The sequence below is a fragment of the Hibiscus syriacus genome, unplaced genomic scaffold (genome assembly GCF_006381635.1).
Source record: "Hibiscus syriacus cultivar Baekdansim isolate YM2019G1 unplaced genomic scaffold, ASM638163v2 tig00111758_pilon, whole genome shotgun sequence".
NCBI lineage: Eukaryota > Viridiplantae > Streptophyta > Magnoliopsida > Malvales > Malvaceae > Hibiscus > Hibiscus syriacus.
This window is the reverse complement of record NW_024063170.1, coordinates 2,224,779-2,248,817: the sequence shown is the minus strand read 5'-3', so window position 1 is coordinate 2,248,817 and position 24,039 is coordinate 2,224,779. Positions and strand designations below refer to the sequence as shown.

General features: G+C 35.4%; 1 pseudogene; it reads right to left on the bottom strand.

Annotated features, from left to right (window-relative positions):
- Positions 1-628: 628 nt before the first annotated feature.
- On the bottom strand, positions 629-19,631 carry LOC120169252 (annotated as a pseudogene).
- Positions 19,632-24,039: the final 4,408 nt, after the last annotated feature.

Genomic DNA, 24,039 nt, shown 5'->3' with positions numbered 1-24,039 from the left:
AGCTTTCATTTCATTTAAGTATCCTGCCATTAAAAACATAACATGTTTAGTACCTAAAATATCAGTTTTAGTCCATTTTGGTACCTAAATTTTTAATTTTTTTTCAAAACTTAACGTTACATTTGAACAAAGGTACTAAAATGAAAAAAAAAACTAAAGCTTTTAACGACGAGATACTAAAATAAAACAAAAACTAAACTTTGAGTATAATTTTGAAAATGTTGAAGTTTAGGTACTGAAACGGATCAAAACTGATTGTTTAGGTACTAAACATGTAATTTACCCTACTTTTTTGTCTTCAGTCACTGTTCACTCTTTTCGTTAGGTTCTGTTAGATAAATTTAACATTAGCTTGTTGCAAACACTTTATTTCTCATAAATTACATCATGTTTACCCTTCAATAAAAATGCTGCAGTGAATTTGATCAAAAATCTTGAGGAATAGTTGAAGAGTTCAAGTAGGCTATAAGAAAAGCTTGGAGGAATAGAAGGAACAGTTATCAGAAAGATGCATATACTGTTTTGAACATACCCAATAACATAATATTGTAAGCTCTATAATTTACACCACCATCTTCCCATTATTTTCATGGAGAACCTAATAACTGAAGATGGGTTACTGTTGGGTATAAATAAACACTACACTACCATTTGTATTGAAGCATAACTCATTACACATTTAGAATCATCACTCAGAACATATAAACGCTTAGAAAACAGATCAAATATTACTTTAGCATTTAAACAATGAATAAGTGATCACTCTCTCTCAGAGCATTCAGTTCTTCAATTTCTGAGCCGTCAACCATAAGAATAGTGCTCCCTCTTTTTCCAAATTTCTTCTCTGTATTAACAAAATATAACTAAATTCAGTTCCCTGCACCACTGCTCGCTTCTCTTCCCCCCCCCCCTCCCCACCCCACCCCACTTTTTTCACCATATTAGTGTATCCACCAACATATTTTTCCCTGAATGATGTCAACTTCCCAATCACATGAATCAATGAAATTAACTTTTTTAGTATTTGCTATACCTTATGCTTAGTGTTTTTAGTCTATGTTGTTGTGACGTTAAATGTAAGTCTCTAATATTAGTTTAATAGGTTTAACTTCATGTTTGATGCCTCAAGATCAAATCTTTCAGCGTGTTTTCATGTACTCGATTACCTCCTCTTAGAAATGAGTTTTAGGTGTGTTATGTATCTTTCTATTTGTTCTGCTGGTTTCATTTTTTCCCCATTCCGTAAGTCTTGTAGCATGTCAAGTGGAAATTAGTAAATGAATGTTTACTTTTTAAGCTTGTTGTTTGGTGATACCTGCTAAACTGAAGAGGTCGTCAAGTGAATCAGGCAAATATACAAGCTTTCCCAATCTTTCATTAGATGCCCCTTCGTTCGGATGATGCCCATGAATTATCACCCGGATGGTGCTTGCACCACTGGAAGTGTCCGTTCTTCCTGCAAAACGGTAAAATCGGTAAGTAGCAAATATCCACACGTATATTTATGAAAAGAACATATATCTGGATTTACTTGACACGTTGTTTGGTGTAAGTATAGCATGTTGTGCAATTCATGCGATTGAACTTCTAGGTTGACTAGATGTGGAAAACTATCGTCATCATCACGTTAAGAAGATCATTTCTGGATATGGAATTTCTATCATTCCAGGCATATGATAGACTCACTATTTTCCCCTCAAAATACCAGATTGGTTCTTATGCTCAAATATTTTAGTCAAGAGTCGATACATCTAGGGAAAACAAGGGAATGTGCTATTAGGTTTCAGCAATTATTGGTTTGAAGTATGGTTCTTTGGATGTGCATCCACATTTTATGTGGGCTTATCATAGGACCTGGAGGGTTTATGCTTGAAATTTCTTCTATCATATATCCTCTGCAAAAGGAGCTTTTATTTACCTTTTGGATTTGCGTCTGTGGAATCCAATGTTTCTCTGTTTTGTTGCGCCTCATTTTGTTCCAGCGGCTGCAAAGGAACATGATAAAATCTAATCTGCTTACATTTCTATAATTGGTTCAACTTTAGGATGAAAACATACCTGTTCATTCTGTTCTTCGAGCAATTCTGTTAGGAAAGGAATCTCCTGTAGGATGTCTTCTTTTAACCCTTTCAAGTACTGTGAATAGAGGAGTCAGAGTATAGAAGTGCCCTTGAATTTATGGACAAGATTATGCATCGTCCTTGAATTGATTGTAAGGTTTCATTGATTACTTTTATCCCAAACCAATCATTGAATTGCTCATTCAAATTTAAATATTTATTAAACTCTATTGGCTAAAACCTTCTTTTTAACAGAATTAGGCCCTATGTAGATGATTTCCCCTGAAAAATTTCCTTTCATTTAGATTGCATCTTATAGTCCCTTTTGTAATTCTTTTTCTCATAATAGTCCAGAATCAACTATAAACTGCATCCGTATTGAGATTATGAAGCTTACAGACCTGCATGAAGTTAGCAATAATAATCTTTCCATCTTCACTCTGTGGTTGTACCATTTGTTTGAAACGGTGATGACTTATCCTTATAACCTGGGAGAGCCTCTTAGTTCTCACTATGAAAGGTTGGTGAATATTGAAAATTACCCCCAATTTCTCCTGCCATATCTGCAGCTCCTAGTTTTGTCAAAAACTTGAAGAAAAGGAAAGGCAGGAACTAAGTTTAAGAAAGAAGGAAAGATGCATTACTTTAACATAGCAGGTATGTCATGTATTATGTCTTTTTCACTCTTATAATCTAAGTAACTCTAATATTATTAACATGCATTTGGGTCTCTTGATCAACTATCACAAGGTTTCTTCATGATCATATGTTGTCTTTCTGGTGTATATACACAGCAATTCTTCATGTGAGTTTTCTTAGGCTAGAAGTAAAAGTTGTCAATAACTGAGTTGCTTATATCTACTATCAAGTTTCAGTTTGATAATAAAACAAGGCATCCTTACTGCGTTCATCTTTAATCAATATCTCTGTTACATGCTGAAAATTGTAGTACTCTAACAGAGCCTACCTCCAGCCTCCAAAAACATTAGAAGAACTAAAAGCAAAAAGAAAAACTGTAATTGTAGCTCCCTTCCCATTTTTCTAAGTCAATAGGAACATTATTTGGTGTTATGACTTCAAGTTCTACAGGTTTAGGGAATATGATCCTCCAATAATCTTCAAAATGCATGTAAACACTTGAAAAAGAAAAAAGTTGAACATACTCGCATTAGGTACATTTTTGTATTTGAAACTCATACTAACTCGGGGAGTAGTATTCTCCAAGTCCATAAATGCATTCATTCCAAAATTGTACACTTAGCAAAAGACATGTTATGAATAAGAGATTCAAAGAGAGCAACAAAGTCAGCAATTATAACTACTACAGCTGTCCAAGAGAACACGTGTCAAGAAGGTGCCAAGGACGTTGGATGAATTCATTCATCATGTATCTAGTTGTTTAGCTTACAAGGGAAGGGGGGTAACAGAATAGGCATGGCAAATTGTTAATGAAAATACTTCCTTCTTATTCCTTCTTCTGTTCTTCTATTTCTTCCCTATCTCTTATCTACTTCTTCTTTTAGAGAAAATAACCTCAGTGACCAAAAATGTCTTATAATATACGATTTTAATCAACTTTTTTGGATTTGCCAAAATGACCAACAAAATCGCAATGCGAAATAAAAATCGCAACGCGATCTCCAGAATCACAAATCAGTTCCCAGAATCGCAACGCGATTATGAAGAATCGCAATGCGATAGTACAAATTCGCATTGCGATTTTCCATAATCGCAACGCGAATATGAAAATCGCAACGCGAACATATAAATCGCAACGCGATTCTGACTATCGCAACGAGTATCCGTAAAATCGCAACGCGTATCCGTAAATCGCAACGAGAATACGTAAATCGCAACGCGTATCTGTAAATCGCAACGAGAATACATAAATCGCAATGCGTATCCGTAAATCGCAACGACAATACGTAAAATCGCAACGCGTATCCGTAAATCGCAACGCGATTTTTAAAGCGCCATTATAATCGCTACGCGTATTTTATTTTCAAATTCCAAACACGAATATTAATTATCGGAATACTGAACCGTCCATAGTATATCCCGTAATCGCAACTCATAACCTAAAACCTAAAAAAAATCACAACTCAGTCCCATCTCCATCTCTCACTCTCTACGGCGAAATCCATCCCCATCTCCGAAGATTTCCGTCCCCATCTTCGGCGAAATCCCTCACAACCATTCACGGTCAGAAATCCCTCACAATCATTCAGAAATGGAAAATCAACCTCCAAGGGTTAGTTTTTTTTATTATTTTTATTTTGAAATTTTTGCATTATTTTAGATTTTTCATATTGAAATTGATGATAAGTTTACTGGTAATTTTCAATAATAGATTAACCATTTCACTTAGATTTCTTATTAAATTCATTCGATTGCTGCCAATACTGCTAATACTGCCAATATTGAAAATGAAAATCGCAACACGAAAATGACTATCGCAACGAGAGAAATGAAAATCGCAACGAGAGAATCGCAACGAGAAACCAAAATCGCATTGCGATTCTCTCGTTGCGATTTTCATTTCGCGTTGCGATTCTCTCGTTGCGATAGTCATTTCCGAGTTGCGATTTTCATTCTCTCGTTGCGATTTTCATTTCAACCAAAAGACAAAATAGTGTTGCAAATTTTAGTTTCAAGAATAAACTACTACTCTTTATGTTTATTGTTTTTGGTATATCTTCACAGTGTAGTTTTTGGTATATCTAACTTGGTATGTTTATTGTTTTTGTAGAAATTGTTTTCGGCTTCATTGACATTAAGGAATAAAGTTAGCCTAGCCACTACAATTGCTTCGAAGCTTTCACCTGCACAAAGAAAATTGTTTGAGGAAACCTGCTTCGGGCCATGGTTGAGAGTACAGCATCCGAGTGGAGATGCTAATTTGACCCATTTGTGGCTTCAGACCATGACTAGCGATCTACCCGACAGTATACAACGTGGTGAGGAAGAGATATGGTTTCATTTTCCACCGGCGTATACTTGTTTTGGCCGGTACACTCGTCATATCAACCGCCCATCATGGTTATCCCGGGTTTTTCCTGATGAGTCAATAGAGAAGCTGAACTTACACGTCGAAGACCTGAAGAAATTGTTTAATAAGAAAGATGGTTTTACTCGGATGAATGACGTCGATGCTGTCCGAGTATGCCTTCTAGTACTTGTGTATACCGGCTTTTTAGGCAGAGAGGCCAGACAACCTATTCCTCAGGAGCTAATATTATTGGTAGAGGACCTAAATGCATGGAATCTGTTTCCGTGGGGTTCGTATATATGGAAAGCTACCTGGACTAAGTTGTCGTCTGCTTTTGATGACCGCAAAAGTTTGCTTGGCGATGGGTCGAAATACACTTTGTCAGGTTTTGTTTGGGCCTTTAAGGTAAGAATTTCTATATAATGTTTTCAAAATTATAACTAATTATTTAACAATTACTAATGTTTGTTATTATATTGTTTGTAGATTTGGATATTCGAGGCTTTCCCCAGCATGCAGACATATGCATTAAAAACTTCAAATGATATTCCTAGGGCTATTTCCTGGAAGAGGAAACGTTTGTTGGATTGGGAAGACTTAATACCATATGCGACAATAAATAATGTAAGTTAACACAAATACTATCATATATAAACAAGTTATTAATAGTATACGTTTAACTTTGTTTGAGTTTTTATATTTTTAGGAGGCCAACACTCCATTACAGAGACTGACACCCACGGAGGCTGAGCTTGACACTGATTGGTGGCAAGCTAGTCAGCGTTTTTTTGATGGCACAAATGATGAGTAGCCTCCACTTCCTCCACTTCGAGAGCCATCACCTCACCCAGAGCCATCACCTGATCGACCCGACTATACACCTCTACAACGAGAGCCATCACCTATCCCGTCACATCATCGAGCCTCTTCTCCACCATCACCTCATGATAGGCGACCGGAAAAGATGCCACGACTTCTATCTCCCTGTTCTCCACCTCCACGGGATGAGTCAAGAGAGTTACGTGATGAGGTCAATGCCTTGCGTGAGGAGATCGGTACTCTACGCGATAACGATGGTGCATGGCGTGTGGAGGTGTCTACTTTACATGGTGAGGTTGCCGCTCTACGTGAGATGGTAGTATTGTTGCAGAATGAGGTTCATACTCTACACAACGAGGTAAGTTTAAGATTTTCCATATTTAACTTGATGATAAATTTACTCGTAATTTCACTTAGATTAAAAATTTCACTTAGATTGCTTAGTAAATTTATTCGGTTGCTGTCAATACTGCTAAACTGTTTATTTTTTAACACTGTGAAGTTAGTATTTGTCTTTGTTTTCACTGTTTAAATATCATGTCTGTTTATTTACTGATTTTTGTATTTAATTATTTAGCGGCCCGATAAGGTGGATGCTTTACGTCGGGTTTTTCTTGCACGACGGAGTTCACGCATCAGACGGCGTGCACGTGCTATTAAGTCTCCGTACACCCCAATAGTGCGAAGACACCGCAAGAAGAAGCCCGACTCGCCTTTCATCCCTCAAGAGTCCACTCCTATCATTGAAGAGGCCCCTATCATTCCTCGAGAGTCCCCTCCCACCGTTCAAGAGGCCACTGTCATCGTTGAAGAGGTCCCTCCAACCATTCAAGAGCCCGATTCACATGGCATCATATGTAAGATTCTTGAGAAACCCTCTGACGTGCCGGACATGATGGATAATAGTTGGCTCTCGTATGAGTTACCGGCCAGTACCATTCCGGTATCTGAAGTGGAGAGGAGACCACTACCGGACACAATTCTGGATAACACCCTTTGGGCTAAGACCGCAATTGATTTTTATCTACATGAGCGGAGCCAGGGGTGTTTCACTGACATATGCAAGCTCAACGATGATATCTATTTGTTGCTTGATCGGTCTTGGTGGGGCGTATTATTAGGGGTCGAAGACAATGGCTATTTCGATGGAGGGGTAAGTCTTATATTTTTCTTATATTTCAATTTGATTATTTTTTTTAAAATTTATGTAAGTCACTAATATATGTCTTTTTTTGTAAAACAACATATCGATGTGTGGGTGTCACGTCTTCTAATAATTAGGAAACTTAAGAAAAATAAAAGAAATACACGATATACAATTATGCCGACGTCTTTTAACGCAGTTCACTTGAAGAATCAACGAGATGAATCATTTGCGTTGGGCAATGGATAAGCTAAACTTTATCCTGCATGTTGGGAGGTCAATAATGTTAGTATTTATTTTAGATTGAGTTTAAAGGTATTCATAAATAAGTGTGCAAATGAATGAATTATTACTTATGATTGCAAGTGTTTATCCCTGTTTTGGAAAGTAAACATTGGCTTCTCGTCGAGCTTCAGCTCCCATCCCTTAAGGCAATAGTATATGACAGCATGATAAATTACATATCATTGGCTGATTTAAGAGATATTATTAAGGGATGGAGCTCTCATTTGGCTAAATTCTTGGATGTGATAAATTATTGGACTCGTTCTGGAAACAAGAAGCCAAAGAAGCTCAATATTACAGTTAGCAGAGACGAGACCACACCACAATAAACGAAGGAAGCTAGAGGGGATTGTGGTCCTCTCGTATGCATGTGCTTGGAGCGTTTGACGATAGGAAGTACACATTTTCTACCTCCCACCGATAGAGATAGAGGTGCAGTAGGCTTGTGGTTTCGATATTTTATGGCTAGAGCGATATATGCGAGACGCTGCCTACCTGCATCCGCATTATGAAAGTGTCCATAAACAATTGGTAAGTTTATATGCTTTTGGTTTGAAAATGTTTGGTTAAGTACCTATAATTCAATAATTTGCTGTTTGTAGGTTTTAGACGTATAGAAAGTGTTGTTTGAGAAAATGTTTGGTTTCTGCAGGTTAATCTCATAAGTGAGCTGCGTGAAAATGATGTATGACTGCAAAAGTTGATTCAATAGTAGATGAGGAAATAAGAATTATTGCTTATTTTTTTATTGTTTAATTGATTTGTAAAAGATGATTTGTAAAAGTTGATTTGTTTAATTGATGTGAACATAATTCTTATTTGCGCTTGTTTAATTGATTGAAATGTAATGGTTGATTTTGTTGATTTCAATCTGCATTATGTTGAAGGCAAAAATGACTATCGCAATGCGAAATGAAAATCGCAACGAGAGAATCGCAATGCGAAATGAAAATTGCAACGAGGGAATCGCAACGCGAAATGAAAATCGCAACGCGAATTTAGTTTCGCGTTTCGATTTTCATTTCGCATTGCGATTCTCTCATTGCGATTTTTATTTCGCATTGCGATTTTCATTTCACATTGCGATAGTCATTTCCGTGTTGCGATTTTCACGTTGCGATTTTCATTTCGCATTGCGATTCTCTCGTTGCGATAGACATTAAGATGATTGCGAACGTCATTTCCGTGTTGCGATAGTCAAATGAATGCCTAATAAGTGATAACAACTGAACAGATCATAGCAATTTTCAAACTCAAGTTACTAATACATGCCTAACTGAAAATGTTAAAAGTTCACACATAAAATCCACATAATACAATGTTTGAATTTAAAAATCACCTAAGTTAACAGTCCCAAAAGGTGAAGCCGGTTGTGATTGGGATTTTAAAGATGATTGTGATTTTGATTGCCTTTTGCTTGACACCATATGAGCTTTGGATTTTGATGAGGATCCATATTTTGGTAGAGGAAAAGATGATTGTGATGGAACTGGTGATCCACATGTCAACCTTGTATGACCACTTTCCTTGCACCGACTACATGCCGATCTCTTCTTCTCTTCACCCTTAGACGGTATACGATCGTGACTTTTTGGTCGGCCAGGTAGCCTTCTGTCCATGGCTGGTGGAAAAACTGTTTGTAAGTCATCTGGTATGTCCCACTCAGAAGGATGTGGAATAGGGTAGACAATCTCGCCATAAGTCTGTCGATATACTTCTGTAGTGTAGCAATCCATAGCGTATGCGCTTGAATCATCTTGGTTTAGATGAAGAGAAACTTTTATAACATGGCCACACGGATAACCAGATGTTTGTCATTTCATACAACTACACGTCTTTGCATTTAGATCGACAAGCTCATTTAAGTTATTATCCAGTACTTCAAACAAAGTGTTTGAACATGGTTCAACTCTCCATGACGTTGACTTCAACACGTTTCGTTATCTTTTTTTATGTCCATGGTGTAACACGATGTTCCAATGTTCCTGTAAATTTAAATAAATAATACTTAGTAAAATATATGATAAGTTACGAATTTAAAGAAATAATACCTGCATGGTTTCTTTTCTTGTAGTACCACTGTTGAATAGAGGCTCGAAAAAACTCCATTAACATAGTAATGGGTAATTTTCGGGAATGACGACTTAGAGCGTTGATTGATTCTGCACTATTAGACGTCATGAAACCATATCTTGCTCCAAGTTGATGTACTCTTGACCATCTTTCAAACTCGACATCTTCTAGTGTTTGAGCACACTGAGGCAAAACACGTCTTAAACAGTTTATATGCTTATTAAAATCCACTTCCCGATAAGCTTTTACAGCCTTCCAGTATGTCCATTTGTGATTTTTTATACCAGTAGACCTTGATTTTAGATTTCTATACAAATGAACACCACAAAGTCCATGAAAAGCATATGGGAAACACATTCTAACACCGTTGTCAATTGAGTTTGCCTTATCGGATATGATTGTCAGATTGCTAATAGAACCTATGCAATCCCTAAGATGCCCCATAAACCATGTCCATGAATCAGAGGTTTCAGATTTGCCAACCCCGTAAGCTATTGGCAGTATCCCATTGTTAGCATCCATGGCTACTGCTAATAAGTTTACTCCAAGGTATCGACCTTTTAAATGTGCTCCGTCAACTATAATAACTGGGCGCATGCAATTAATAAACGAACGAATTTACAAAATCATATACACAAGAAATATAATCATTTAAATGTGAAATGCATGTAACTAACAAAAATGAGTCAACAAAATTATATTGATTTACTAACCGCAGCACCAATGGCGATAAACAGCAACTCAAAGCGTTCATCTCTATATGTTTTGATATGAGTTACCGACCTAGGATTTTTCAGCTTTAAATTGTGACAATAAGCCGACAGTTGGGCAAACGATGCTTCTGGCGACCCCCTCAACAATTCCAAGGCATAACATTTGGCTCTCCAAGCTTGAGAATATGAGATACTAATCTTGAACTGAACATTCATGTCAGTCATAATTTCATGTCCCCGATATACCCTATCATTCAAAAACATTAACTCAGCCAGAAAACCACCCAACACCTTTTTGTTTGCCTGTCTATGGTGAGGAAAAACTTGGGTTCTTGAACATGTATTTTTATCAATAAAAGTCCTAACTTGAAACATTTCGCAATCTTTTATCCTCTTTGCAATCATACGCCACATACAGTTTTTGTCAATCATACACCTTGTTTCGAAACGATCTTTGCTTGATTTGTTAACTTTTAGTTGATAGCCATCTTCCACACATTTCGAATACAAAGCTATCTTCAAGTCTTCATTTGTATCAAAACAATCATCTTTCTTGATATGAATAATTTTTGTGTAACAATCAACTGCTATCTTTACCAACTCTTCTTCTGGTATCTGAAGTAATTCTGGCATATTCCAGTTATACTCCCGTGGCATTTTCTTCGGGGACTTTTCTTTGGGGATTTCTTCTTCTTCTTTTTCTTCTTCAGTGTTATATGAATTACAGAATGGATGTTCAACATGTTCATTTACAGTCGTAACTTCCTCCTTATTATCATCAACAACATCTTCCTCGGCAACGGCTGTTTCATCATCAAAATTCAGGTATTGACCAATATCAAAATCATTATACGCAGGGTCTGTTTCTTCTTCTGAAAAATTATCAAAATCCGAGTATTGACCAAGATCAAAGTCCGAGTATTGACCAAGATCAAATTTTGAATACTGACTAGTACTCACAATTTTTTCTGTTGGCTCATCATCGTCTAATTGGTCAATACGAAAACCGGAATTTGGTGCTGATAGTTGATTGTGATTTGGATTAGGGAAAGGTTGTGGGTTTTGAGATTGTGTTTGGTATTGGAAATGTGGTGAAACAATATTTGCTTGGTGATGAAATTGTGGTGGAACCATTAAATTTTGAGCACCATAAACTGGGGTTGAAAAACTTAGTTGATTACTACCCGCTACTGACCCAACTCCACTACTTCTAGGTTCAACAACATACAATGTAACATCATCACTTGAAACACTAATGTAAGCAATGAATCGTTCAACATCTTCATTGTCGGTTAATAAATAAACTTTACCATTTCTCTGATAAGATAGCCTAAATCCACTTAGGGGCTCTAAATTCAATTTATTTGTAACACGTAACATTAGAGTTTCATAAGTTAACTTTTTTAATAACAGTTTTAGTTGAAGATTCAAGGGTAAAGGCATATATTGTAAAACACCATGAACATTCTCCCATGACCCTCAAAACACAAATCTATCCAAACATGATCAACATTAGATGATTTCATTATTGTAAATTAATTTACTAAACAAACGAGCTGCAAAACTAAAATATGTTGCCGGATGGGGAAGGATGTCGTTGGATATATGAACGGATATCGCCGGAGAGAGTGATAGATGGAGATGGAATGAGTTGCGATTTAGGGATTTAGGTTCTACTTCTGCGTAGTTATATACCCAAAACATTTGTGTTGCGAAATTAAAACCTGTTGCGAATTCAGAAACGAGTTGCGAATTTGAAATTCAGTATTGCGATAGACAGAATCTCATTGCGATTTACAGATTCGCATTGCGATTTACGTGTTCGCGTTGCGATTTACGTGTTCGCATTGCGATTTACGGATACGCATTACGATTTACGTATTCTCGTTGCGATTTACAGATACGCGTTGCGATTTACGTATTCTCGTTGCGATAGTCAGAATCGCGTTGCGATTTATATGTTCGCGTTGCGATTATGGAAAATCGCAATGCGAATTTGTACTATCGCATTGCGATTCTTCATAATCGCGTTGCGATTCTGGGAACTGATTTGCGATTCTGGAGATCGCATTGCGATTTTTATTTCGCATTGCGATTTTGTTGTTCATTTTGGCAAATCCAAAAAAAGTTGGTTAAAATCGTATATTATAAGGTATTTTTGGTCACTGAGGTTATTTTCTCTTTCTTTTATCTAAAAGTGCAGAATTGTTCTTAACAACATACCTGCTCTGTTCCGTTCTTGTATGTCAGCAAATCCTGCAGTTTCAGAAAACTTAGGTTTTGTTTCTCAGGTTAAATAGTAGGCATAAACATTTTTAGAAGAATGATGATATACCACTGCTCCGGAGACTAGAATGTAGATATCGGTTGGTATTTCGTTTTGTAATATTATTTCAACCTTTGCAGGAAAGAATTCTGCTTTCATCTCTGACACCTGTAAGAAGAAAATACCATGAAAACTGTGTGATATCATATCATAGTTTTTCTGTAGTAACGTGAACCAGGTTTCAAATCACGGTCGCGGTCACGTTTTCGGTTATTTCGGATTTATCGTGATTGTGGACGTCGCGGGAGATATTGTGGTCATCGTGGACGCTATTGCGGCCGTCGCAGGTAACTCGGACGGCGGTGAAACCGCTATATCCTGAACGAAGTCACGGACCATTTTTTGAAACCCTGATGTGGACAGATTTTGATTACCATTTCATTTCATGATTGACAGATACTGAAACATTGGAATGTAATTTTGTTAGGATAAAAGTTTCATTTTAGGTCAGCAAGTCATTGCCTAGATATTAAACCCAAATTTTGGTTCCAGGTTGACTAGTTTGAGATCGGGTAGGATATTGGATGAAGTATTTGGATATCAGGATAGGACAGCAAAAATCCGTCTCACCTCGACCCCATCCCTAAACCCACCCCGTAGATAAAATGGGATGCTCTAAATTTGGATCCTCCGTGTGACAACATATAAAAGAAATGGAAATATCGGTACCAGTTGAGAAACAAGGTCTTCAGAGACTCCATTGAATAGGTCACTTTTCTCGACAGTACGACGGAAGAGGTGTTGGGAAATGCTGGATCTTATTGCCATAGGCAGGTCCTGCAGCACTTCCTCTTGTTGCAACTCTGCTGTCTTGAACTTGAGTTGCATGTGTGCCAGTATTTGCTCTCTCAACCCTTCTGGAAGTCTATTTTTGCTTGCATACCGCAATAACTCATTGATGGCATCTCTCTGTTTGTCATATGTTTGCATAAAAAAAATGACAGCATTAGTGTTATGCGAGAGATTCTTTGTACTGTAGGCAAATCAAGAGTTATGGTAATAAAGTCCAATCCGTAAGGTTATTAGATTCCCTGATAAAATCATCTTTAGCCTCTTTTTTCTTCCTATATTTTCTGGATTACTATATGATGTGCTTCAACTCTCATCTAGATATATAGAAATAGAAAAAGAAAGCCTGAAACAAACATCTCTTAGAGTCCCCCTACGATGAAAGCATGAAAACAAAAGCCATTAATGCTTCAGGGTTTCTATGCAAACTTCGAGTTCATATTGCCTTATTGGTCATATGTTGTGAACAGAATTAACTCGCTCTAATGCTGCTAATCTAATTATTATGCTAATTACTCTTCATTTTGTTGAAATATCCGTGTCTGACAATTATGTTCTACACATTGATATGTATATGTATCACCTCTAAGGATCCTCCAAATACATGAATTTGTTTTTAGAAAAACCTAACTATACCCGTTTCTATCGTATACTCGCTCCCAACAACAACAACAAAACCCTATTCTCATATGTAATGGGGTAAGAGGAGGTAGGGTAGTAGGCTGCCCCCAACTCCATGTTGAGAGCAGCTTCCGTGGAAGACCTCCGGCAATTAGAAAATTAAAAATAAAGATAAAATACAATACATGTATAAATAAATAAATAAATACATAGTTGAACAGTCTTCTTATGCAGTCTTCATATACGCGTCTGTAATTGGAAGTATTCCCTACAAATAAATCTCTGCGTAAAAAAAAAATCTTTGCATATAGACAGAAAACGTAAGACCTGACTAAATTTAAAAAGAGAAAACATGAAAAGAATGATACACAGAAGACATCGATAGCAAGCTATGAGAAGGAATAAAATCAAATGGATTAAAACCTAAACTAAGACAACACTAATCCGCTACCCTAGTTCTAAGCCTTCATAGATTCCAATGAGAGAAACGTATAAATAGAAATCATGGAAATTACTACAAAGGCATTAAAAAGAAGACAGAGATGCTACACCCTATGGCATTGACCCACACTACTCGGCTATCCTAGTCTTAAGTCTCCATAATTTCCTATGAGAGGTCATGTCCTCGGTAAGGGCTAAATCCTTCAAATCAGATCTCAAGCAGTCTACCCACTTCCTCCTTGGTCGTCCCTCCTTCTGACATCGTCGGCTGTAATCGACTCTACCCTCCTGACCACATCCGATGGTTGTCGCCTAAGGACATGCCCAAACCACCGAAGTCTTCCCTCCCTTAATTTTTCGGATACAGGCACCACCCCCAAGGACATCCTAATTGTAGAGTTTGGTGTCATGTCCCACAGAGTCTAACCACATGCCCATCGAAGCATTCTCATTTCTGCGGCCTCCATCCTCCTTATGTGATCCTTCTTGATTGCCCAACATTCTGATCCATATAACATCGCTGGTCTTATTGTCATTCTATAAAATTTTCCCTTAAGTTTTAGAGGCACCTTCTTGTCACACAAAACTCCAGTAGCAGCCCTCCACTTTAGCCATCCTTCCTTAATACGGTGTGTAACGTCATCATCTACACCTCCATCTTTATGAATCATAGACCCTAGGTACTTGAAACAATCCTTTGAGGGGAGAACGTGTCCTTCTATGCATACTTCTACATCTTCCTCGTTTTGGTTCCCATTGAAGTTTGTACATAAATACTTTGTCTTTTCCATATTGATCCTTAGACCTTTTTCTTCCAAAGCAGTCTTCCAGGTCGCCAATCTACTATTCAGCTCAGTTTTTGTTTCAGCAACTAGGACAATGTCGTCAGCGAAAAGCATACACCATGGAACACCGTCTGGTGTCGCACAATAGATGTCGTCCATAATCAAGGCGAAGATGTAAGGGCTAAGAGATGACCCCTGGTGGAGTCCGATTTCCACCGAGGTGTCGCCAACTGTAGTCCTGATGTATGTAGTAGATATACAGTACATATCACGAATCGCCCGGATATAAGCATTTGGGATCCGTCTCGTTTCCAAAGTCTTTCATATCGTATCACGGGGAACGCTATCATACGCATTTTCAAGGTCAATGAACGTCATGTGAAGATACCATGGCAAAGGTTCTGACAGCAGCATGGACGACAAGGATTTTCATGTTACCGATCATGTAGGCAGTAAGACCAATGTTGAAAAGCATATAAAGCATGTTAAATATTTTTTCCCCTGTGTTCACCGCATGCAGATCTCCATAGCCAAATGTGGTGAGAGTGACAATTGACCAGTACATGGAATAAGTGTAGCCCAACCACACACTTCTGTGCTTAAAGTCTTCAACCACACTTCCGATCCATGTTTTAACTGGGTGTTTGTGGTGCACTGCTAGAAAGTAATAAACGCAAGCAGCTGTGTGAACCGCAAATACCGTGACCTGCCATTTTAGCAGATTGAAATTCATTTGGAAATGTTTGGTTAATGGGATTAAAGTAATTAGGAACAATTTAGTTCATGTATTATAAAATCTAATGATTTAATTCTTATGCGTATAATATTAGTGCAAACCAATAATATTGACGGTGACTTATCAAGTCTATCATACGTTCGTTTTAGAATTCACATAATTTTATATTAAGATTTAGGTTGCACCAATATCAAATGTATTAGAATTAATTACTTGATTTTATAGTATAAAACTAAATTGCATGTTTAATATTAGACAGAAAATAAATAAAAGAGAGAGGAAATAATATTTACGCATACTAGTTTAAGGAGTCTCGTCCAGAAATAGCTAAATCGTGTGTCCTTTTCCAGCCTAATTACAAAAAATATTTGAATTTAAATTTATATTGACACAAATATTCTACGTGTTCATTCAAAATTATAAAAATGTTTTATGCATTTAGAATTTTGAAATATAATATTTATATCGTTATATAATTATGTATTTCTTTAAGTGTTAGATATGAAAACAAATATACATAGATTAGTTTAAAACATTGCATTTAGCATATATAAAGTGTCGTTGTTAAGTTTAGATATGATATTAGCGTTTGAAGAGTTCACTGACACGCCATAGACGCCATAGACTAAGCAAGTTAAGAAAACCAAAGACTTCACCATTATGCCATCTTCCAGTAAAGATTCTGAATACGAGTTGAAATGGCACCGTGGATGCTACATCCATAATGAACCAAGCTCGATCTCGTCACATATCTGAATGGTGAAACCATAAAATATTAATTAAATATTACAAGACAAACATATATATATATATAATTTTACAGTAATTGAACTTTCAGACTTTATATTAGTTTATATGAATTGTTGAAATAATCATGTTATGAATTAAATAATGTTAATTAGGTAAACGAATTTATAACATCACCAAATGAACTCTTATGAACTATTTTATTGACGTTCTGATTTTAGTTTTTTTAACTTGTATTAAGAAAAAAATATACAAATCAAAATGAAATTAAATCAGTAATAAATGAAGAATACCGTAAAGCAATTTTCTTGTGATCGTCAACATGAGATAAGTGGTCTTATCTAAATAAGCAACGAAGAATGTGAGGACGATATCAATGGCAAAGAATAGATCTACCACCAGATCAATGACCAATAGTTCCCCTCTTGCTTCCCTTTTGAAGGCTAACTCGAAAACCGACGCCCATGCGGAGTATAACACTAACGCTACCAAAAAAGTTTGCCACCATCTGCACCAATATCGTTTTAACAAGTTGATCTCATACTTTAGTTTTAAGATGTTAAAACGAATAAGTATAAAACAATCTAGTTTTCAAGACAATAAAGATTGAATTAGATTTGCATAATAAAAATGGGAGTAGACATAATTAGTTCATCTTCTCTTTTCATAAAAAATATTTTAATATTTTTATCATATTTAAATTTAATTAATGCATAATATATTTACCACTAGTAAATTTATTTTACATTATAACTATATAATTTATTTTTAAAAAATAAACAAATGTTTTAAAAAATGATATATAATTATTTATAAATCTACCGATCTAATTGATATATCTATTTACACGAGATAAACTTAATAAAAATTTAAATAATAAAAAATGAAGATAATTACTCACCAAGTCACCATCTGTTCAAATTCCTAAATTATGACCCATTTTGAGCACCTAATGCAAGTCAAATCAAGATAAAAACAGGCAAAACGGGAGATAAACGGCAGAGCATCATATGGGAAAGTTCCCAAGTCAAGTCCCTATAGCCGAAGAAACATGTTTTTTACCCAATAGGGCAAATTAGTTTATTATTTAACCCAATAAAACATTTATTATAGTAATTAAAATTTGTTACATTGAAGTGATGATTTTAATAAAAAATAATTTTTATTTAAGTTTTTTACATCGATATGATAAATTTTAATAAAAATATATTTTATTAAAAACTCGTCATCTCAATGTGACGAATTTAAATAAAAAAAATATTATTTAAATAAATTCATCACATGAGTTTCTTAAATGATGTAATAAGTATATCTCAAAATAAACTTTCACATGTTCTATTAGATTAATTTTTTATGGTTTTGCTTTATTGTTTGGGGGGAACCAATATTTAAAGTTTAAAGTACATTAAAGATTATTGAATAGCCTTACTTGATGGAGTCCCTCGCTAATCATTTCTCTAACCATATTTCATGAGAAATACATACATCTATCATATAAGCTATAACCTATTCTATTAATGATAGCGGTTGGGGCATGTGAATATTTTCTCTAGCCTAGATTCCGGTGCCTAATTACGAGATCTCGCAATTTTAGAAACTTTAGCTTTCATTGACGGCGTAAAGCATCTTCATTCCCTCTCCCCATTCCATTTACTCCTTAATTTCCTAATATAAGATGCGAATCAAATAAGGGGTTGTTTGTTTGGCTCTGAATGAAATTATTCAGTGTTGAATGTTGAACCGTTCAACATTCAGCGTGTTTGTTTCTTATCTCTGAATGATTCAGTGCTGAATGATTCAGCATCAAAATATATTTTGAATGATTCAGAGCCATTATCAAACAACATGTCACATTCAGAGTTAATTCATACAGAGCCTCTGAATCATTCAACATTTGAATCATTCAGCGTTTGATCATTCTGAAATAAACAAACAACCCCCAAGTCTCCCATTTCTTTCCTAGAGTTTTCCTTCTCCTAGAATTAAGATTAAATTTTAAATTTATATATAATAAAAAATCACATTGATTCTTAAGTTTCTTTAACCAGTGCCTGATTTTGAGTTTTATAAGATAATTTAATTCACCGTTCACTCAATAATATAAAACCAATGGAAACTTGACACGTGGACTTATCATTAAGAATTGATATTTATAATAAAATAAAATTTATATAGAATGAATTATTTTAATAATTAATTAAAAACCTTCTTTCTTCTACTAACTATGGTCTGTGGGTGTACTCTAGTTCTCTAACAAGCTGTCGTTGTACTTACCATTTGCTCCATTATCAGAACTATCTCACACTACCTCATAACTGAGCCCTCATTTGTCGATTTAACACACTAATTAGATTGACGAAAAATAATCATACCTTGTTGAATTTTTTTAGCCAAAAAGAAGAAGAAGAAGAAGAATAGTATTAAGTATTAGATTATAAATTTTGTAAAAAAAAAGAAGAGATTTTTTTAATTTTTTAAGCATGACAAAATTTTGAACACATTTTTACTGTTAGTTTTTTTTCACAAAGGGTAAACCTACAGTTCTTAAAAATTCCAAGATCAATCCTACTGATTTGTAGAAAGAACGAACAGGTAACATGGATCTAAAATCTATCAATCGAAGATGATATTTCTGATCAATTTATTCATCATCCTGCAAATTAATCTACAAACGAGGTTATTCATATTAAATTAATTTGATTCAAACTACTCTAATGGCGTCATTTATGCAAGCTGTCGAAGACTCGAAGTATTCTATACATGCAAAACAAAGTTATATATATATATAACGATGAAAGCTCGAAGAATAACGGCAGTGAGAACATATATGGCAGTAAATCAAGAATAAATTAACTTACCGGTATATATGATCGTCAGGAACGATAACGTATTTCTTGAGGTTCAAGTATCCGTCATCGACCACAGTTCCAAACGCCGGCAAGAGACTACTCGAAACGGTGGCCAACTTCTGCATCTCTCCGCTGGACCTTCGCCGGAAACGTAACGGCGACGGCGACGATCCTACATCGGTCATTGTCGCCATGACCTTTGAGAGCCTGGAAAGATCAAAACAAGGCTTCGCTAGCTGCTTTTTGATTTGTTTATTTAAGCGGCAACTCCCTGGGCTTAAATAATTAGAGATCTGAGGAGGAAGAAAAGGTCTTGGATTAAGATCATTATAATATTATGGAAAGGTGAAAATGAGCTTTCTGACTTTAGATTCATATTTTAATGGTTTTGATTAATAAAATAATTTAGTTCGATTTTGGAATTTGAAATTTTATACAAATGGCAAATTTAAGCTCTCGGACTCGGAACTCTTATAATTTTTAGGGTAAAGTGTAACACCCCAATCCATATCCGAATCCGATGTGTTACATTGACATTTTCAAAATGTTTTACATAAATGTAAGGGAAAAATTCAGATTTAAATTTAAACATATGAAATAATTTACATAAAATAACTCAAAAACTTCTACAAGCCGTTCAGAGCTAATACAATTTACTACTTTAAATACATGCCAACACTACATAATACAAAAGAAAACCTACTGTCACTTTTTCTGATATGATCTTTTGCTCAAGTTATGTTGTCTCCACTGCCTATCTTCTCTTTGGAGCTTCTCAGATTCCTGCGTGTGAAACACTCACACACTAAGTCACAGACTTAATGAGATATGTAAAAGATTAATAGAACTACAACTACTTAACAAGCACATGTACATGTCATGCAACACAATGCTTACATACACACATAGATCATCATTAGCATGCTAAACATTAATTATATTATTATCATTGAATTCCTTTTTATCATATGAAAATGTACTTATTATTTCTATACACATCATAAACCACGTAGATCATTCCACAATAAACCACACATAACATTATGCCAAGTTTATTTATTTATTCTCTTTAAAGCCCATGTATACTTCTGAGAACTTAAGGTATGCGAGTACATAGAGGTTGTGCACATATGATGTCACCACAGCTCGTATAATTCCCACTAGGGGCGCATAGAATTTGTCCCGGAGGGCCACTATGTCATGAAGGACCACATATCACATATGCCCCGAATGACCACTCCTTAAGAACCATATACATATTCCAACGAACCAAATAAGTGTACCAAAGTACCGCATATATGTTCCAAAGGATTACATATATGTCCCGAAAGACCACGTAGAACCCTCAACTCTTGGCATGCCAACTATACCCCTAGCTCTCATAACACATAACATGGGCATTATTATTGATATTATTACACATTCACATAGTCACGTAGTTCACTTACATGTAGATCATTTCTATATGATTCACATGTCACATATCACATGACTTATATCTTTTGATCATTTAATCTCATAACGTTTTATCACATAGCTCATAATCATATACATGTTCTCATATAGTTCATATCCTTTCTCACCCAATCACATAATTTAGTTATATGATTTAACATAAATTATCATACCAACATACATTCACATAACTCAATTAACATACATAACATATCATGTAACTTATGCAATAACTTATGATACATACACTTACATTCATATGTTCTACATGCTTATATCCTGGTACTCGTATAATCTACTATCATAATTAGACTCATCGCAAGTCTTAATTCCATAACATAACTTACACTTAATATCATGTAGTCACTTTGGCTCACTTGTCAATACTAATCTCTTGTTTCCTTCTCGAAATTGTTACTCTTACGGCCTATCCGAACTTTGCTTTCAATCGATATCTACACGAATATAATCCAATGAATATCGAAATTTGAATTAATCGATAATATTCAAACCAAAGCAAACTACATAAAACACTAATTTCCACTTTCCAACTTAAGTAGTATCGGTACTACCTTCATAATGTCGATACTTCTATGCTAGGGTACCGATACCCTACCCGGGTATCGATACCAAAATTAGCTTCGATGTTCCCTGGTATCGATACCCTCCACATTGGTATCGATACTCCCTTCCTTATGGTATTGATATTGTTCATGCAGGTATCGATACCTCATGCATAAATTCCTCATAAATTGCCTTGTAGTATCGGTACTCACTCAACCAGTACCGATACTACGAACCTAGAATCCATTATTTAAACCCAAAAATTCCAATATTTTACCCCAAACTCTAATTATTTGGCTCTCTTCATGATTTTAAACTCAACTATACATACTTAAACCATCACATATCACTATAACACCTCATCATCTTTCATAACTAACCATAACTCTTGAATTTAAGAATTTTACTAAACATTCCATGTTTTCTAAATTCATTTCTAATGCTTTAAGCTTCTTGATCCTTCTAATGACAAGTCAAATTCATTAATAGAACTTCAAAAACCTCTTCATACAAACAATTCATTTCTATACCCTTAATATTATCTCCTTTCTATTTCTCTCTTCTTGATGTTTTAAGCTTATATAACACCCAAAGAATAAAACCCAACTTAAAAATCTAAGAATTAAATAACTGAAATTAAACTCACCTTTTAAATGAGGCTTACGGGGAGAAGAAGAAGGAGAAGAAGACAAGAGAAAAAAAAGCTTCCAGATACTTTCTCACCCCACATGCTTATCTCTTTAATAAGAGATAAATATCTTTTAAATGAAAAAAACACCTTACCCTTCATTTTTTCCTTCCTTATTAATTAATCCAATACCAGAATATTTCACTTTAAATCCTTGAACTTTTAATTTTTCCTAAAGTGATCACTAAATTTCAAAAACTCTCATTTTAGTCACTAACCCTGGTTTTTGAGATGTTACATAAAGTATAGTAATGGTCATTAAAATTTTATAAAGCTTTCATTTAGGTCCCACAACTTTTAAAACTTACAATACAGTCCCCCAACATTTAGTATGTTTGCAATATGGTCCCCGACATAACCGATCGTTTGACGTCGTTACATTGTCGTTTGTACGTTTACAATATGGTCACTAAACTTTTCAGACGCTTGCATTTAGATCCCCCAACTTTTAAAATTTGCAACACAGTCCTCAATTTCATTATAAACCCCAAATTCCTTTTCGATCTTGAATTTCCTTTTTCGCTTCTCTCTTCTTATTTTCAGCGTAACTATTCAGTCGGGGATGCATGGGAAATTCTAATCTAACTTTGAATTATGTGGATGTGTTGACTTGAATAAGGGTCCATTGAGAGAAGACCCGACCAAGGTGTAATGTTATATACAGGTCATCTCAGATGAAACATAGATGTTCGATGAAATGCTTGTGATAAAAAATGGGGTTAGAAATGCAGAGTTGACAAATACTACTAAGATGAAGTAAGTATCATTGTTGAAAGTCACCAACAAAGCTGGAATTATTTTGTATAAATGGCATATAATAATTTCTTCGTTTAGTCCTTGTGGTTAAAGATTTTCCAACAGATGATCAAATATAATAAAATCACAAACAACACATCCACCTCTCAGTTTCTTTCGCAACTCGAAAGGTATCATGACAGGGTCAAGTAGCTGCTCCAAATATACTACCCTATCATGATGTCTTTCAAGTTGCGTGCATGCAGAATTGTCTTCTAAAGTTATAATTCAATATAATTCAATTGTAAAATTTCCAGAACATATAAAAAATCCAATTCGTTCACGATATATCAGCCCCATAATCAACATGAACTTATTAAAAAGAATACGAGCTCACAAGATGCCGAAAAACATATGTCGGATCAATACAATTCCTAGTAAACTAGTACCAACAGTCTCTCGGATTGAGCCTGGCAATTTTATTATGTCGATACTCATTACCAATTCCCTGATTTAAAGAAAAACCAAACAAGAAGATAAAAAAAATTAACCTAGGACCCTATTTCACTTCTATTATGATGGACTGAATATCTTTCATAAGGAGTACTAAAAGTTTTGATTAAGAAGAAATAAAGAAAATTAGATGGTTTTAGTTTAAAACTAACACTGAATATCCAGATTATTGACATGCAGTTCCAAAAACATAAAAATTTCAACAAAAAACACACAATGCGAGCTGAAAATGAGAAAGTACGAAAGAGGAAAAACTTACTTCCGGATAGCCCAAAAGAGAAAATAAATACCTTCTTGCAAGTGAGGGGAGAGAATTGCCCATCCAACTCAGTTGGTAGAGCGCAAGGCTCTTAACCTTGTGGTCGTGAGATCGAGTCCCACGGTGGGCAATTCATAATTCTGACTGCCGGAGGTCTTTCATGGAAGCTGCTCTCAACCTGGCGTTAGGGGCAGCCTACTACCTTACCTCCCCCTCACCCCATTACATATGAGAATAGGGTCAGCTATTTTTTTTGCAAGTGAGGGGAGAGGCTAAGAAATAAGCGCAATTGTTGTTGTGTTCCAGCAATTTTTCCTCCATTTTTTCTTTGTAAATAAAAAAGCTGAAAGACAGAGCACTCCTTGGGTTTACAATTTTACATGGCGGAAAATTGAAGAACAAAAACCAAACGAGAACAGGTAAAAAAATAATAACAAAAAAGAGAAAG